The sequence below is a fragment of the Gorilla gorilla genome, chromosome 1 (genome assembly GCF_029281585.2).
Source record: "Gorilla gorilla gorilla isolate KB3781 chromosome 1, NHGRI_mGorGor1-v2.1_pri, whole genome shotgun sequence".
In the NCBI taxonomy this organism is placed as follows: Eukaryota; Metazoa; Chordata; class Mammalia; order Primates; family Hominidae; genus Gorilla; species Gorilla gorilla.
Window position 1 is genome coordinate 186,532,970 of NC_073224.2, and position 19,142 is coordinate 186,552,111.

Sequence of the window (19,142 nt, forward strand, 5' to 3'; positions counted from 1 at the left end):
ACCCAGCTACACTTGTCACTTCCTCAGGGAAATCTTCTGAACCTCATCAGGCAAAATTAGTTGCTCCTTCATTGTTCATCTAGAACTTTATTCAAATTCTGTTATAGGCTGGGCACGGTGGCTCATGCCTGTAATCCCAACACTCTGGGAGGCCGAGGCAGGCAGATCGCTTGAGGTCAGGAGTTCGAGACCAGCCTGACCAACATGGTGAAACCCCCATCTCTACTAAAAGTACAGGAGGTAGAGGTTGCAGTGAGCCGAGATCGCACCACTGCACTCCAGCCTGGGTGACAGAGTGAGATTCTGTCTCAAAAAACAAATTCTGTTATAATACTTATCAAAATACTGATTTTTTCTTTTAAAAAAAATCTTATTTAGAAGTTAGCAGGAGTATGTCTAGTTTTTTGCTGAACCCCTAGCCCTGCACAGGGCCTAGCACAAAGTGGGTAAATGAATGGATGATGTATGCTACTGATTTATACCTGGAATCACTTAGTTCTTATTTTTCAGGCCAATGAAACTGTAAGCTTCCCAAAAGAAGAGGGCTTTTGACTCACTTTCGTATTCTCCAAAATCAGTAGTCAATGAAAAGAAAATACCTGATAAGTGGAAATAATCAGCACCCCCCCCCTAAATTCAGTGAGTGTCCCCATACTTCCTAGGCTCCCACTACAACCGTTTGTTGGGAGACAGGAGTGGTGTGTGAGCTGGGGGAAACTCACCTACCTACCAGGTGAGAAGGTTATGTAAGGCCGGAAGCCACTGGCTCTCTCTGCCCATTCGCACCATGGAACGTCACTGCCATGGAGATGACCATTCCCCTAAACCGGCATAGTTGGGTGAGGACTCCAGAAAGGCCTCTCAGGAAGGCAACAGTGCATGGCGACTCTTTACCCCTTCGCCCGCCTCCTGATCTACGTACTCGCCTATTCCTGCGTTTACTCGTGTTTGTACTTGTTGGTTTACTTTCTTCGCATTTTTGTAGAGGACTAGGCAGCCAAGCTGGACCAAAGTCACCAGGGTGGTGAAGGCCCGGCCCACCGCCGAAGGTGAGCTCTGGGACCACCGACCACTGACTGGCCTAGGCTCAGCGGGGCGGGGTTCCTGCAGCTACCAGGAGCCCATTGACCTGAAGGGGCGAAGAGGCGAGAAGAGGCGAGAAGGGGCGAGAAGGGGCGAGAAGGGGCGAGAAGGGGCGAGAAGGCGAGAAGGCGAGAAGGGGCGCAGCGGCGAAGGGGCGAAGGGGCGCAGCGGCGAAGGGGCGGGGCGTGCTGGAGGGGAAGGGGCAGGGTGACACCGCCTACTTAAACCGTCCTTCACACCGCGGACTGCGCAGGCACAGGCTGAAGCGCTGTGGTCCCGCAGGGATCCCCTCACCTGGACCGTTGTGTGGGCGGACTCGCGAGGGAGGTTCACGACGCTCTGCCCCGCCCCGCGGCCCCTGAGTGAGTGCGCCTGGAGGGGAGAAGGACAGGGTGGGCCTGCACCCAGCGTGGCCATGGATGATCCCTTCGCGGCCGCCGAGCGCTGCAGGCGAGAAGCGTGGGCGAAGGCGGCGGCAGGCTCTGGGCGGCGGCTGTGGAGGCGGCCAGCGTGGAGTACGGCTCGGCCCGGTACCTGCTGCTGTGCGGCCTGGGCGGGATGCTGAGCTGCGGCTGACACACACGGCCATCGTGTCCCTGGACCTGGTCAAGTGCCGCATGCAGGTGGATCCCGGCTGGTACAAGGGCGTCCTTAGCGGCTTCGGCGTGACGGTGCGCAGCGACTGGCTGTGCGGCCTGGCTCGCGGCTGCGCCCAGACCTTCTTCGGCCACTCCCTGCAGGGCTTCTTCAAGTTCGGCCTTTACGAGGTCTTCAAGATCCGCTACGCGGAGCTCCTGGGCCCAGAGAAGGCCTACGGGTGGAGAGCCGGCCTGTACCTTTTCGCCTGGGCCAGCGCCGAGTTCTTCCCCGATGTCTCGCTGGCGCCTATGGAGGAGGTCAAGGTCCACGTGCAGACGCGACCGGGCTACGCCAGCACCCTGCGAGCCGCGGCGCCCAGGATGTAGGGCGAGGAGGGCCTGTGGGCCTTCTACAAGGGCGTGACGCCGCTGTGGCTGAGGCAGATCCCCTACACCATGATGAAGTTCGCCTGCTTCAAGCGCATGGTAGAGGAGCTCTACAGGTATGCCGTGCCCAAGCCCCAGAGCCAGTGCACCAAGGCCAAGCAGCTGGGCATCACCTTCGTGGCGTCTTCTGCGCTGTCGTGTCCCATCCCGCCGACTCCGTGGTGTCTGTGCTGAACAAGGAGAAGGGCATCGCGGCCCTGGGCGTCCTCCGAAGACTGGGGTTCACGGGCGTGTGGAAGGGCGTCGTTGCGCGCATCGGCCTCTTTGCGCACATCCCCATGATCGGCACCCTCACGGCCCTGCAGTGGTTCATCTATGACCTGGTCAAGGTCTATTTCAAGCTGCCTCGCCCTCCCGTGGCTCAAGCACCCGAACCCCTGAAGAAGAAAAAGTAGGCGTGGAGTTCTGAACCGCTCTAGCCACAGTGGGTCCACATTTCCATCAAGTGGGGAATCGCGTGCAAACAATGCTAGTGTGTAAGATGTTAACATTTTGGGCAGAGGTTACTTAATATGCAGTCTGAGTTCTCTTTAAATGACTGCTTCTTTCTGGCAACTCAAGAGGATTGCAAACATTTCGTTTGGGGGTTTGAACCATTATCTTTGGGGAGTTGACGTGGTTGCTTTAACTCAATAGCTTTTCAGCAATTAAAAGGAAAAAATATTTAACAGGAAGTAATGTTAGGTAGTTTAGGGTCTCTAGGTGTTATCTCCTTTGATTCGCCCTTTCTGTAGAGATTATCCAAGCATAACTACTGAATAGCCTGCAAATGAGGTTTTAAGGTCAGCACAACTATATGGATGGGGAAGAAAGTGAGATTCTGGTACATGGTGTTCATCTCAATAGAAATCGGGCACCTATTGAATAGATGAAGGACTCATCGCATATTTCCTGTTCATGTCCATTACAGGTAAAAAATTATTAAAAGTTAAATTGTGACTTATACCGCCTGGTAGCTTAGAATGTATTCACTGTTTTCAAAGAGACATGAGAAGATCTGCATTTTCTCCTTTTGCTTTGTCCCTTCTCTTCCTGATGTTGCTGATTAGAACATAGCTCTCTCCAGGAAGTACTACAATTGGATCAATGTGGAAAGCCAGAAAGAGATGAAGGGCAGGCTCTGGGAATAAATATGTAAAGAAAAGCCTCTGTTCTCCAGAGATTTCTTTTGTATAACTCAGCTTTCAACAGCCATACATCCAAAGAAGACCATACCACCCTGACATAAAAAAAGGAAGAAAAAACCCAAAATCCTGCAAATTCCAACTACTGTCTGTTGAATATTAAAGAATGGTTTTGGTGACTTTGGAGGGAAAATCTCACTTTAAGTGTAATAAATACTCTTAATTTGGTAGATGTTTCAGTGATCTTTACAATGGTTGAGATTCATAAAATTTATTGAAATTATAAAGCATGTTTTTTGTTCTCTGTAGCCTTCACATCTCTGATTGGGGAAATTTTACAATCAGTGAAATTCTGTGAATTAGGGGTGTTTGTAAAATATGAATAAGAAACAAACTTCAATAAGGCATTTGATATAACTTACCAAAGTGTAAAATGATTGTCTTAAAAACTTGTATTAAATTAGACTACAAACTTAGAATATGTTAATGTTTAAACTTTGTAATAGTAAACTGTTCAGTGGTTAACAGAAGTTTAAAAGTGTCTAGGTTTAAGTATGTCAGAACTGTCTTGAATAATAAAGAGATAAGAAAAAAGTCGACTTTTGAATGAGATGGAATGAAATTTATTAATATTTAATGCTTCTATTTAGCATATTATTGGGAAGGATCATTAGCTATTGTTAAGACATTTCAGTTAAATACATTTCTGTCTATTGTCTTGTAAAATGTAAGAAGTTTATTTGGTAAACAATTTTTAAGTAAAGTACTTTTAGTAATATAATTTTGGAAATTGCTGCAAAAATCTGTGGATTTCAAGATAGTAAGAGACCACTTGTTCTGGTTTGTGGTATTTCATAATTGCTCTGTTGATAACACCAGATAATTTTTGTAATATACATGGTGTGTGTTTAGAGAAGTATAATCTAAGGAGAACCAGATGGCATGATTCTGGCAGTTATGAATATGGTCAAGAAGATGGGTTTATTGGCCAGGGAGGTGGCTCACACCTGTAATCCCAACAGCTTAGGAGGCCAAGGAGGGAGAATTGCTTGAGGCCAGGAGTTCAAGACCAACCTGGGCAACACTGTGAGAATCCCTAGCTACTTGGGAGATTGAGATGGAAAGATCACTTGACATCAGGAGTTTGAGATTACAGGAGTTTGAGGGGAGGATCGTGCCACTGCACTCCAGCCTGGGTGAAGAGCAAAATAATTTACTTAGTTCGGGTCAGCAGTTTTCATATTCAGTTCCTGTACATTCTATTCCCCACTCCCCCTCTTTTTTTTGGTGGCTTACAAATAAATAGGGGAGGGATAGCTGATAATAGAGAATAAAGATAATTTAAGTAAAGATAACAAGAATTCATAATCATTAAGGTTTTTCCTAGCTATTATTTATTTGGAACAATTTAAAAATTTTATTCAGTGTTTTACCTTGTCCGTGTAGGAGACCAGAATATGCTGCCCCAAAATATGAAGGATTGTTGAACAGAACAGAAGAAGCAAATGCAGGAAAGCTCTCTACCCTCTCCCTATTTGCCAAAGAGCAGGACATAGATTTACAAAGACAAAAGTACCTTGCCCACCTTCCTGCGAGACAGAACAAACATTAACCACTGAAAACAACTTTAGACCCTTATAAGTGTGGAGATGATACTAGAGCAATCTGTATTAACAAGCTTTACTAACTAGTCTTTATGTGCCATTTATTGCCTTCCCCCAAGGTGCTGTCCCTAAAGGCTCAAAAGTCCTTTTCCTAGAATTTCTCTGAATATTTGCTGTTCTTTTTTTTTTTTTTTTGAGACGGTCTCTGTCACCCAGGTGGGAGTGCAGTGGTGCAATCACAGCTTACTGCAATCTTGACCTCCCTGGTCTCAGGTGATTGAGCCTGAGCCCGCCTCAGCCTCCTGAGTAGCTGGGACTATAGGCACATACCACCATGCCCAGCTAGTGTGTGTGTTGCGGGGAGGGGTTGGAGATGGGCTTTTTCCGTGTGTGTGTGTGTTGGTGGAGATGGGGTTTTTGCATGTTCCCATGTTCCCCAGGCTGGTCTCGAACTCCTGGGCTCAAGTGATCTGCTCATCTTGACTTTCCAAAGTGCTGGGATTACAGACGTGAGCCACCATGCCCGTCCTGCTGTTCTTTGTTGAAGATGCTATATAAACTGAAATTCAAAGCCACCTCTTTGAGAACTACTCATTCTCTATTCTCATGTGTATGTGAAATATACATGTTAAGAAGCTTTTCTTTTTCTCGTTAATTTGTCTTTTGTAACAGGTTAACTCCAACTAAGAACCTATGGGGGTTATTCTTCCCTCACACCTACAATTGGCATTCTCTGTGAAATCACCCATATCTTATTAGAATAATAAAAGCCATAGTATACATATGGTATTGTTAGGCATTTCATATTCCTTTTCTCATATAATCACTGTCATGCGCGTCCGTGTGAAGAGACCACCAACAGGCTTTGTGTGAGAAATAAAGCTTTTTAATCACCTGGGTGCAGGTTGGCTGAGTCCGAAAAAGGAGTCAGCAAAGGGAGATAGGAGTGGGGCAGTTTTATAGGATTTGGGTAGGTGGTGGAAAATTACAGTTAAAGGGGGTTGTTCTCTTGCGGGCAGGGGCGGGGGTCACAAGTAGGGAGCTCCGGAGACTTACTGTCCCGGAGAAGGAATGTCACAAGGTAATGTCATCAGTTAAGGCAGGAACTAGCCATTTTCACTTCTTTGTGGTTCTTCAGTTGCCTCAGGCCATCTGGATGTATACATGCATGCTTGGGCTCAGAGGCCGGCCTGACATTCCTGTCCTCCACTGTAAGAGTTACCCAAGGCATCTGTGATGGTCCAGGAGGCTTCCCAGGCAATCGGGCAGCGTCAGTCTTCAGCCGCTAAGCTGAGAAGATCTGGAAAGGAGTCAGAGAGCCTTAGGCCACAGTTCCAGGGGCTCTGGGAGTGGCTGCCGGGAGAGCTGTACAGTCCAATTTCCAGTGGGGTCCCACACAGATGGGACACATCTTAGGAGGAATCCTGGGCTGCGGGCATTCCTTGGCCCAGTGGCCAGATTTCTGGCACTTGAAGCAAGATCCTGGGGGAGGAGGTCCTGCAGGAATGCCTGGCTGCTATGGTTTAGGTTTTTGAAGTTCTTGTGTGCTGGAAATGTGGCTGGGGGTTCTCTCACAGTGGAGGCAAGGAATTGCAACTCAGAAATACGTGGCCACTTGGCTGCCTCTATTATTGTACACCTTGAAGGCGAGGTTAATTAAGTCCTGTTGTGGGGTTTGAGGGCCAGAATCTTAATATTTGGAGCTTTTTCTAATGTCAGGAGTGGATTGGGTAATAAAATGCATATTGAGAATAAGACGGCCTTCTGGCCCCTCTGTGTCTAGGGCAGTAAAGCATCTAAGGGTTGTTGCCAAATGGGCCATGAACTGGGCTGGGTTTTTATACTTGATGAAAAAGAGCCTAAACGCTAACTGATTTGGGAGAGGTTGGCTAAAGAAAAAGGAGCATTAACCTTGACTATGCCTTCAGCTCCAGCCACCTAAGAGGAAATTGCTGGGCAGGTGGGGGAGGGCAAGTTGTGGAACAAAATTGTAAGCCAGACTGGGTATGAGGAGGGGAGGTGATAGAAGGATTACAGGGTGGGGGAGTGGAGGCTGAGGAAGAATTGGGACCTGGCTCGGCCTGGTGAGGAGCAGCCTGGGGTGGAGGGGACAGGTTAGGTGGGTCTGTAGAAAAGGAGGATTCAAAGGACTCAGAGCTTGGGGTGGAGACTGAAGGAACAGACGGGAGAGAAACAAGAAAGATTTGGGACAGTCACATTGGGAGCAGAGACTAGGGAGGGACCGATGTATAAAAGAATGCCTGGATATCAGGCACCTCAGACCATTTGCCCATTTTTTGAAAAAAATTATCTAGATCTTGTAGGATGGAGAAAATCGAAAGTGCCATTTTCTGACTATGTGGAGCCGTTACCAAGTTTGTATTGGGGCCAAGCAGTGTTGCAGAAGAAAATAAGACGCTTAGGTTTTAGATCAGGTGGGAGTTGAAGAGGTTTTAAGTTTTTTAGAACAAAGGCCAAGGGAGAAGAAGGAGGAATGGAGGGCAGAAGACTGCCCATAGTAAAAGGGTAAGTTTAGAGAAAAGAGAGGGTAGAGACACGGGGGGGGGGGGGGGGGGGTGGTACTTGCCACCAAGGTGAAGGATCAAGGCAGGCATCCCCACGGTGATCAGACACCTCTGAAATGTGGGTGAATAATCAGGCAGGTGTCCCCGCAGTGATTAAACACCAAGGGAAGACTGTCTTCCCGAGTCTGTGACCAGTGCTGTAGTTTTGAGTTCACAGATAAAATGCGTCTCCTCTGTCTCTACCAGAAAGGGAAAGGAACCAAAATTAAGGAAGGGAGAGATGGAAGGGTGGAGGGATAGTGAGAGAGGCTGGAGAAGGGAGTGAAACGACCGCTTACCCGACCTGAAATTGGTGAGATGTTCCTTGGGCTGGTTGGTCTGAGGACCCGAGGTCATAGGTGGATCTCCTCACCGAGTGAGGGCAAGGACGGTGGACTGGTCTCCCGAAGGAGTCCTCCTGTCCTGGGTCTTCAGCACAAAATGTCAAGCGCATCCGTGTGAAGAGAGTCCACCAACAGGATTTGTGTGAGCAATAAAGCTTTTTAATCACCTGGTGCAGGTGGGCTGAGTCTGAAAAAGGAGTCAGCCCGCCTGCACCGTGGTGATTAAAAAGCTTTATTGTTCACACAAAGCCTGTCGTGGACTCTCTTCACATGGACGCGCTTGACAATCACAATTCTTGTTTCTTTATAAAACTAAGACTCAGATGCTAGATAACTTGCTCAAAGTCATGTAGCTAATGAGTGATATAGTCTGAATCAAAGTCCACATGTTCTTCATTACTCCAGCTCAGCACTTTGATAGAACCAATGACTATCATTTTCTTAAATTGTTTTTTATAGTACCTTGAAATTATTTCTTAAAAAAATTTCAGGCTGGGTGCAGTGGTGCAGGCTTGTAATCCCTGCACTTTGCGAGCCTGAGGCAGATAGATCACTGGAGCCCAGGAGTTTGAGACCATCTTGGGCAACATGGCAAAACCCTGTCTCTACCAAAAAAAAAAAAAAAAAACAAATTAGCCAGGCATTGTGGTGCACGGCTGTAGTCCCAGTTACTCAGAAGGCTGAGGTGGCTGATGTGGAAGGATCCCCCATCTCAAAAAAAAAAAAATTCTATTTATATGTACTGTAAAGCTTTCCTCATTTTGTACCAATGAGGAGTTTGCAGTGTGTCTCAATTGTGGAAAACCTATGGCAAAATTGTCTAGAAATAAACTGCAAAATAGTCAATATTTAATTTAATATTTAAGTCATTTGCTCACCATGTCAGTGCCTCAGTTCTAACTTGAAGGGACTGATCATAAATGCAGCACTTTTGCATGTGTGTGTGTGTGTGTGTGTGTGTGTGTGTGTGTGGTATTGCAGCTTCAACAAGAGGCTTTATCACAATTTTTTCCTCTAATCTTAGTTCCTACAGCTAAGGAAGCGGTATCAGGCTATTTATCTTTTCCCCCAGGTGGTGATTAAAGTAGCTTTCTCAAGTATATGAAATTAATTTCATGATAGCTGTAATCTCATCCATTGATCTGTCCTTTGAGAAGTGAATAAAGGAAGTAGGTAAAATCTTGAAAAGCAAAGGTCATATTTACATGTTAATACCACATGATAAAGATGAGAAGGAATCAAAGTGTTAATGTTATGAGTACTTTTCCTTGCTGCACAAGTATGTCTTTAGAAAGTCTTTCTTTTGAGCCTTTGGAAGGCAAAAATAATTACCGAAGTCAGATCACATTTTGATAGGCAGCCATTCAATTATAGTATGCTTGTTTTTGTGGTCTTGAAGATCAATTATTTTTAAAATCATGAGCAAAGAACCATTTGAAAGGAAATGTAAATTTTAAAATCGCTTAGGAGACTTTGTCTTGGCTTCCTGAATTCTACTATTTGGGTGGATATGTAAATAGGGTAGGTATTAACGATGTGATTATGACCACATTTGTGTTTGTGTGTGTGTGTGTGTGTGTGTGTGTTTCAGTTAGTATATTTTGAGAGCTTCTGTGATATGGTATCCAAAATTTCAGCAGCATTGTGGTAATTCTGCCCATGCCCCAGTCTAAAACACTACCAGTCAATATCCACCATGTGCTAGGCAGAAAGGTTTTGTGATGAGCATAATACACGGACCCTTCCCTTGGGGATCTTACAGTTTAGTGGGAAAAATAAATTTTGTAGGGGCAAAGGGGGAAACTTCTTCACCCTCTGAAGATTCACTGAAAAATCAACTCATAAAAGGCAGATTAATAAGAGAAAAGGCATCCAATTTATTAACATGTACATAGAGTACATCAGAATGATTACCCAGTATCCCAGTGGGGTGCAGAAGCTTTTATGCCATCTTGAGGTTACAGAAAGAATGGGGGCCTGGATTGTGGCAAATCAGGTTATGGCAGCATACACACACACACACACAAAGGCTATGGGAGGAAAAGTAGAGAAGGCCTGACTAGCAAAGGTGGTCTTGTTATGTAGATGAAATTCCACAGGTAGTAGCCCTCAGAGAGAATAGATGGTGTTTCTTTCAGACCTTAAAGGTGTCAGACTCTTTTCCCTAGATCCAGACAAAGGAAAGCCTGGCTGCATCAATGCAAATTCTCTACAGATGTAAATCTCCCCCACAAAAGACAGCTTTGCATGCCTACTTCTGTTTGCTGGCTCTCTGACAGCCATCTCAAAATATGGCAAAGAACTATATTTTGGGGTAAAATATTTTGATTTCCTTCAGTCCCCACGTTGAAACCTTAAAAAAATTCACATATTAAAAGCTAAGCCAATAGCTTTGGAGAGATTTGGCTTAGAAGTTGTTAGGTACAGATGGACAAAGGAGTAGAAAAACAAATTGGGATAAACAGAATAGAGCAAAATTAAGTGTATCGTTCTATATCTTCTTGAATCAGTCTCAGCCCTAGAATATATCAGTTTGGTTAAACAGTTGTGACCTATTCCAGGAGGTGGCATTGCAGATTGGCTCTGTCTGTATGATGCTGGCAAACAGATCTTTAATACGAGGCATTTCTATGGAAACCGAAGAAAAACAAAGGTTAATGCCTGGAATAGTCTATAGACAAGCTTTTCAAGAGTCTCTGAAACATCTTCAGATTGCAGTGGCAACTTCGGATTGTAGTTCGAATCAGGTGTTTAAGTGAACTTTTTCAGTAGTCCATACTTCAGCAAGCATGAAATCTGTTTATATGTAAGTTGCTTTGATTTCACCTGAAGTTTAAGTTGTCTAGCTTCAGTTTGCAGGGCCTTAAGAAAAGCACAGTTTCAATGATTTCTAATGATTCCAAGTCAGAAAAATGGAAAAAAGAATTTGAAAATGTTGGTTTGGAGACATATAGCCAGGAAGGAATTTAGAATTCAGTCCAAATTACAGGAAAATAATAAGAACTCAAGAACAATGGACAAAGCTAGAATCTAATAATATGTGTTTCATGCGTGTCCATTTGAAGAGACCACCAAACAGGCTTTGTGTGAGCAACATGGCTGTTTATTTCACCTGGGTGCAGGCGGGCTGAGTCCAAAAAAGAGAGTCAGCAAAGGGTGGTGGATTATCATTAGTTCTTATAGGTTTTGGGATAGGCAGTGAAGTTAAGAGCAATGTTTTGCGGGCAGGGGTGGATCTCACAAAGTACATTCTCAAGGGTGGGGAGAATTACAAAGAACCTTCTTAAGGGTGGGGGAGATTACAAAGTACATTGATCAGTTAGGGTGGGGCAGAAACAAATCACAATGGTGGAATGTCATCAGTTAAGGCTATTTTTACTTCTTTTGTGGATCTTCAGTTACTTCAGGCCATCTGGATGTATACGTGCAAGTCATAGGGGATGCGATGGCTTGGCTTGGGCTCAGAGGCCTGACATTCCTGTCTTCTTATATTAATAAGAAAAATAAAACAAAATAGTGGTAAAGTGTTGGGGCGGCAAAAATTTTTGTGGGGTGGTATGGAGAGAGAATGGGCAATGTTTCTCAGGGCTGCTTCAAGCAGGATTAGGGGCGGTGTGGGAACGTAGAATGGGAGAGATTAAGCTGAAGGGAGATCTTGTGGTAAGGGGTGATATTGTGGGGTTGTTAGAAGAAACATTTGTTGTATAGAATGATTGGTGATGGCCTGGATATGGTTTTGTATGAATTGAAAAACTAAATGGAATAAGAGAAGGAGAAAAACAGGTATAAAAGGTCTAAGAATTGGGAGGACCTAGAACATCTGATTAGAGAGTGCCTAAGGAGATTCAGCATAGTCCTGCCAGCAAAGATTATTTATTTACTTCAAGAGTTAAGAGTGGCAGTTTGGGGATAGCACCAGGAGATATCAGCTGTGATGGCTTGGAGAAACAGTGTAAACCGGCAGTGTAAACAAGAGCAGGGCATGTATGAGTAGTTGAGAACGGTGAATAGGAGTATGACTAGAAAGAAGATAGTAGGGATGATAAGTTTTTTTGTGGGGGGCACAGTCTAAGTTGGTCTGGTGTCTGGAATAAGACTGGGGCCTAATAAAAAGGAGCGTCTACACAGGAGCTTAAATGGGCTGTACCTTGTAGCATTATGAGGACAGGTCTGACTTCTGAGAAGGGAAAGTGGTAAAAGTATTGTCCAGTCCTTTGTAAGTTGGTGGCTGAGCTTGGTGAGGTGTGTTTTTAAAAGACCATTAGTCTGTTCTACTTTTCTTGAAGACGGAGGACCATAAGGGATATAAAGGTTTCACTGAATACTAAGAGCCTGAAAAAATGCTTGGCTGATTTGACTAATAAAGGCTGGTCTGTTATCAGACTGTATAGAGGTGGGAAGGCTAAACTGAGGAATTATGTCTGACAGAAGGGAAGAAATGACTGTGGTGGCCTTCTCAGACCCTGCAGGAAAGGCCTCTACTTATCTAGTGAAAGTGTCTACTTAGACTAAGAGGTTTTTTAGTTATCTGAGTCAGGGCATGTTGAGTAAAGCTAATTTGCCAGTCCTGGGTGGGGGCAAATCTTCAAGTTTGATGTGTAGGGAAGGGAGGGGGCCTGAATAATCCCTGAGGAGTAGTAGAATAGCAGATGGAACACTGAGAAGTTATTTCTTTGAGGATAGATTTCCACAATGGAAAGGAAATGAGAGGTTCTAAGAGGCGGGCTAGTGGCTTGTACTATAGCATAGCCTGACTTTGCTGGTGTGTGGCGATTAGGCCTGGTGGAACTGCCATCAATAAATCAAGCATGATCAGGGTGAGGAACAGGAAACAAGGAAATACGGGGAAATGGGGTGAATGTCAGGTGGATCCGAAAGATACAGTCATGGGGGTCAGGTGTGGTATCAGGAATAATGTGGGAGGCCAGATTGAGGTCTGGGCCAGGAACAATGGTAATTGTGGGAGTTAACAAAGAGTGAGTACAGCTGAAGGAGCTGGGGAGCAGAAAGTATATGCATCAGGTATGAGGAAGAAAATAATTTTGGAAGTTATGAGAAATGTAGAGAGTGAGTTGAGCATAGTTTGTGATTTTTAGGGCCTCTAAAAGTATTAAAGCAGTGGCAGCTGCTGCACGCAGACATGAGGGCTAGGCTAAAACAGTAAGGTCAAGTTGTTTGGACAGAAATGCTACAGGGGGCGGTCCTGGCTCTTGTGTAAGAATTCTGACTGCACTAACCATGCCTAAGAAGGAAAGGAGTTGTTGTTTTGTAAGGGATTGAGGTTTCGGAGATTAATCGGACACGATCAGCAGGGAGAGCACGTGTATTTTTATGAGAATTATGCCGAGATAGGTAACAGATGAGGATGAAATTTGGGCTTGACTGAAGTAATGGGGGATGTCTGTGAAGCCTTGCGGCAGTACAGCCTAGGTAATTTGCTGAGCCTAATGGGTGTCAGGGTCAGTCCAAGTGAAACCAAAGAGAGGCTGGGATGACGGGTGCAAAGGAATAGTAAAGAAAGCATGTTTGAGATCCAGAACAGAATAATGGGTTGTGGAGGGAGGTATTGAGGATAGGAGAGTATATGGGTTTGGCACCACAGGGTGGATAGGCAAAACAATTTGGTTGATAAGGCATAGATCCTGAACTAACTTGTAAGGCTTGTCTGGTTTTAAGACAGGTAAAATGGGGGAATTGTAAGGAGAGTTTATAGGCTTTAAAAGGCCATGCTGTAGCAGGTGAGTGATAACAGGCTTTAATCCTTTCAAAGCATGCTGTGGGATGGGATATTGGTGTTGAGTGGGGTAAGGGTGATTAGGTTTTAATGAGATGGTAAGGGGTGCATGATTGGTCACCAAGGAGGGAGTAGAGGTATCTTATACTTGTGGGTTAAGGTGGGGGGATACAAGAGGAGAACGCAAAGGAGGCTTTGGATTGGAAAGAAGGGCGGCAATGAGATATAGCTGTAGTCCAGGAATAGTCAGGGAAGCAGATAATTTAGTTAAAGTGTCTCGGCCTAATAAGGGAACTGGGCAGGTGGGGATAACTAAAAGGGAGTGCTTAAAAGAGTATTGTCTAAGTTGGCACTAGAGTTGGGGAGTTTTAAGAGGTTTAGAAACCTGGCCGTCAATACGCACAACAGCTATGGAGGCAAGGGAAACAGGCCCTTGAAAATAAGGTAATGTGGAGTGGGTAGCCTCCATATTAAGAAGAGGATGGACTTATCCTCCACTGTGAGAGTTACCTAAAGCTCGGTGTCCGTGATGGTCTGGGGGCTTCCGAGGTGATCAGGCAGTGTCAGTCTTCAGCTGTTAAGCCGAGAAGATCTGGGAAGGAGTCAATCAGACAGCCTTGGGCCAGAGTTCCTGGGGTTCTGGGAGTGGCTGTCCGGTGAGTTGAACAGTCCGATTTTCAATGGGGTCCCACACAGATGGGACGCAGCTTAGGAGGAATCCTGGGCTGCGGGCATTCCTTGGCTCAGTGGCCAGATTTCTGGCACTTGTAGCAAACTCCTGGGGGAGGCAGTTCTAGAGGAACGCCTGGCCACTGTGGTTTAGGCGTTTGGAAGTTCTTGTGTGCTGGAGATGTGACTGGGGTTTGTCTCACAGTGGAGGCAAGGAATTGCAACTCAAAAATATGTTGCTACTTGGCTGCCTCTACTCTATTATTGTACACCTTGAAGGCGAGGTTAATTAAGTCCTGTTGTGGGGTTTGAGGGCCGGAATTTAATTTTTGGAGTTTTATTTAATGTCAGGAGCGGATTGGGTAATAAAATGAATATTGAGAATAAGATGGCCCTTTGACTTTTTAGGGTCTAGGGCTGTAAAGTGTCTCAGGGTTGCTGCCAAACGACTCATGAACTGGGCTGGATTTTTATATTTGGTGAAAAAGAGCCTAAACGCTGTCTGATTTGGGATAAAGAAAAAGGAACATTAACCTTGACTATGCCTTTAGCTCCAGCCACCTTTTTAAGAGTAAATTGCTGGGCAGGTGGGGGAGGGCCAGTCACGGAATGAAACTGAGCCGGATCGGGTGTGAGGAGGGGAGGTGATAAAAGGATTATAGGGTGGAGGAGGGGAGGCTGAGGAGGAATTGGGATCTAGCTCGGCCTGGCGATGAGCAGCCTGGGGAGGAGGGGAAAGGTCAGATGGGTCTGTAGAAAAGGAAGACTGGAAAGACTCAGCCACGCTTGGGGTTGGGACTGAGGGGACAGGCGGGAGGGAAAGAAGGAGGATTTGGGAGGAATCACATTGGGAACAGAGACTTGGGAGGGAATGAAGTGTGAAAAATGCCTGGACGTAAGGCACCTCAGACCATTTGGTCATTTTTCGACAAAAATTATTTAGGTCTTGTAGGGTGGAGAAATCAAAAGTGCTGTTTTCTGGCCATTTAGAGCCATTGTCAAGTTTGTATTGGGGCCAAGCGGTGTTGCAGAAGAAAATAAGGCGTTTAGGTTTTAGGTCAGTGTGAGTTGAAGAGGTTTTAAGTTCTTAAGAACACAGGCTAAGGGAGAAGAAGGAGGAATGGAGGGTGGAAGGTTGCCCATAGTGAAGTTGGCAAGCCCAGAGAAAAGAGAGTGTAGAGACACAGAGGGAAGGGGTTCGGGTGTTCTTACCCTCCAGAAAAGCAGGAAAGGGGTCGGGGTGTGGAAATAAGGGATTGGGACACAGAGATAAGAGGTCAGGGTGCGGAAATAAGGGATTGGGGGTTCTTGCCCCCTAGAAAAGCAGGACTTGCTGCTAAGGATGAAGGAGAAGGGGTTCGGGTACTTGCCCCTCCCCCAGAAAAGCGGGACTTGCCGCTAAGGGTGAAGGACCAAGGCAGGTGTCCCTGTGTGATCTGACACCTCTGAAACATGGGTAAATAATCAGAGAGGCATCCCTGCAATGATTAAACACCAAGGGAAGCCTGCCTTCCCAGTCCGTGACTGGTGCCAGAGTTTTGGGTCCACGGATAAAACGCGTCTCCTTTGTCTCTATCAGAAAATGAAAGGAATTGAAATTAAGAGAAGGGAGAGATGGAAGAGTGGAAAGGAGAAAGTGGTTGAGGGATAGTGAGAGAGGTTGGAGAAGAGAGTAGGAAGAGGCTGCTTACCGGATTTAAAATTGGTGAGATGTTCCTTGGGCTGGTGGGTCTGAGGACCTGAGGTCATAGGTGGATCTTTTTCATGGAGCAAAGAACAGGAGGACAGGGGATGGATATCCCAAGGGAGGTCCCCCAATCCGAGTCATGGCACCAAATTTCATGCGCGTCCATGTGAAGAGACCACCAAACAGGCTTTGTGTGAGCAACATGGCTGTTTATTTCACTTGTGTGCAGGCAGGCTGAGTCTGAAAAAGAGAGTCAGCAAAGGGTGGTGGATTATCATTGGTTCTTACAGGTTTTGGGATAGGCGGTGAAGTTAAGAGCAATGTTTTGCGGGCAGGGGTGGATCTCACAAAGTACATTCTCAAGGGTGGGGAGAATTACAAAGAACCTTCTTAAGGGTGGGGGAGATTACAAAGTATATTGATCAGTTGGGGTGGGGCAGAAACAAATCACAATGGTGGAATGTCATCAGTTAAGGCTATTTTTACTTTTTTTGTGGATCTTCAGTTACTTCAGGCCATCTGGATGTATATGTGCAAGTCATAGGGGATGCGATGGCTTGGCTTTGGCTCAGAGGCCTGACAATGTGTCCTATGATTTTCTTTTGAAACATAATTTTTCTCTTTCCAGTCCCCTGTTTTTACCAAAGACAAATCATAGTAAGACAAATTTATTTGCAAAATAAGTTTTAGTCTTGGCCAGGTGCAGTGGCTCATACCTGTAATCCCAGCATTTTGGGAGGCCAAGCAGGCAGATCACAAGGTCAGGAGATTGAGACCATCCTCGCCAACATGGTGAAACCCCGTCTCTACTAAAATACAAAAAATTAGCCCAGCGTGGTGGCACGTGCCTATAGTCCCAGCTACCTGGGAGGCTGAGGCAGGGGAATTGCTTGAACCCAGGAGGTGGAGGTTGCATTGAGCCGAGATCACGCTGCTGCACTCCAGCCTGGCAACAGAGCGAGACTCTGTCCCCACCCCCCCACCAAAAAAATTTAGTCTTATTATTAAGCTTATTATGCTTGGACTGATTATTTGCATAAAATGTAGCAATAATAGTGATTGGCCATATCAGCTGTTTTAACATCAGAATTTCAGATTAGACTTTTAAAATCCTCAAGGCTAGGAAGCCAAGCCAGGGATTTGCCATTAGACTGTGCTTGTGGTACCTGTGTGAATTGGGTGCATTCCTCTTTCTTTGAGGTTCCAAAATAACTTGAGTTTCATAGGCCTGTCGGAAAGTGACATTTTTTACTTAACACAGGTTAGAAACCTTATGAAACCTCATAGAAAAGGTACCAGGCCAGTCTTTCCAAGGGGCTTATTATCAGCTCTATAAAGTCAACCTTTGTTTCTCAAAGCAATCTGATCTTACTGGAAAATATGACACTCCCGTCAAAGCCTTAGTAAAATAACCAACCTCTAATGTGCCCTGTTACAAAAGAAAACAGATTCATATTGAAGTTACAGAAATAACTATATTGCCATAAAATAAGAATACTCACATATAGTTTCCAAATTCTGGAGAAATCAGAGAGAAAGATAAATGCTTCAAATCTGCTCACAAAGGTATACTTTACCTAATTGTTGTAAGTTATAAATAGCTCAAAAGAAAAAAAAGTTTTCTTGACTCTGGAAAACAAAACATAAAAAGAATCAATAACCAAAAAAAAAAAAAAAAAAAAAAAAGAACCCGAAATCTCTTTTTGTTTTAAACAAAGAAGTCATAAAAACTATTTCAGTTCTTTATTAGTTTAGTTCTATTTAATGAATTCTTATTCCACTTGATGTTGAGTTAGCAATCTTTTTTTTTTCTTTTTTTTTGAGATGGAGTCTTGCTCTGTCACCCAGGGTAGAGTGCAGTGGCACAATCTCAGCTCACTGCAGCCTCTGCCTCCTGGGTTCAAGAGATTCTCCTGCCTCAGCCTCCCTAGTAGCTGGGATTACAGGCGTCCACCACCACACCTGGCTAATTTTTGTATTTTTAGTAGAGACAGGGTTTCACCATGCTGGCCACGTTGCTCTTGAACTCTTGACCTCAGGTGATCCACCCTCCTCAGCCTCCCAAAGAACTGGGATTACAGGTGTGAGCCACCACACCTGGCCTGAGCTAGCAATCGTCATGAACATATCAACCTTTTAATGAGAGGCTTGGAAGTTTTTACCTAGTTCAATAGTATAATCACTAAAGTTGTCAGAAACCTGTATTCAAGAGTACTTGTGAAAGTCTTTTCCATTAATTCCTTGAAGAAGAAGCAAATTTTGGATCATAGCCAACTATAAACCAGTTTTTGAGAAGAGTCAAATTAAAACAATAATTGTCTAGATGACAAAAGTCTAGAATACCCATGGTTAAAGATATAATTGACAAGGAAATTTGGTTATTTTTGTGGTGTTTAACATAATAATCATAATTATTACTGATAACATATACCAAGACATATAAGAATTTTAGGAGTCTCATACAATTTTGGAACATATATTAAAACACATTTATACAAACATAACCCAAATCAAGTTAAACACTATTTCTTATTTGACAATGCGTCCCATATGATTTTAACATACGAAACAAGTCTAATATGTCTCTCTTAGACTTTCAGGGGCCCTAATATCCAAAACGTTAGTTTGAGGTCAAAAAGATTGAATTTAGAATATGGAATTTTGATTTTGGAAAGTTAGTCAAATACCAAAGATTTAAAACACTTGTTCAAAATAGGATCATGGGTCACTGGAAAATGATAGTTATTCATTTAGCCAAAGTGATAATTCAGAGATTTCAAAAAGCAAAAACTTTTACTCTTTAATAGGAGACTCAGTTTCCCAAGCAATCATGAGACCTAATAAAGACACCATGAGGCAAACTGAATCTGTCTTTTCTCTCTCCCCTTTATATCTTTTTTTGCAGTTTACTCAAAGGTAAACAAAAATATTTTTCTATCTCTTATTAATACTACACAAAAATCTTGTTCAAAAGAGAAGACCAAATTCTACCTTTGTATCAGTGTGTTACTAATACTAAAGCCAGCCTTAATAAACCTTGTAAACAAGTCTATCCAATCTCAATCAGTTTTGACCACAAGGTAAGGTTTCCATAAACCTTTTACAACCTCTTACGATTTTCCCATTTTCTCTCTTTCCCCAACTTTCTATATCCGTTCTTTTTATTCCTTCAATTTAAAACAACTTTTTAAAACCTCAAAACTAGACAAAATTACTTTTCCTTTGACAAAAACTACATTCTCATGGCTTTTTATAATCTTTTAAAACAAAAACACAGCTCTTTTCTTCTGTGTCCTCAGCAGAATTGC

The 19,142-nt window shown here is 44.3% G+C and overlaps 1 pseudogene; it reads left to right on the top strand.

Annotated features, from left to right (window-relative positions):
- The first annotated feature begins 1,626 nt into the window (after positions 1-1,626).
- On the top strand, positions 1,627-3,831 carry LOC101151598 (solute carrier family 25 member 3-like; annotated as a pseudogene).
- The last annotated feature ends 15,311 nt before the right edge of the window (positions 3,832-19,142 follow it).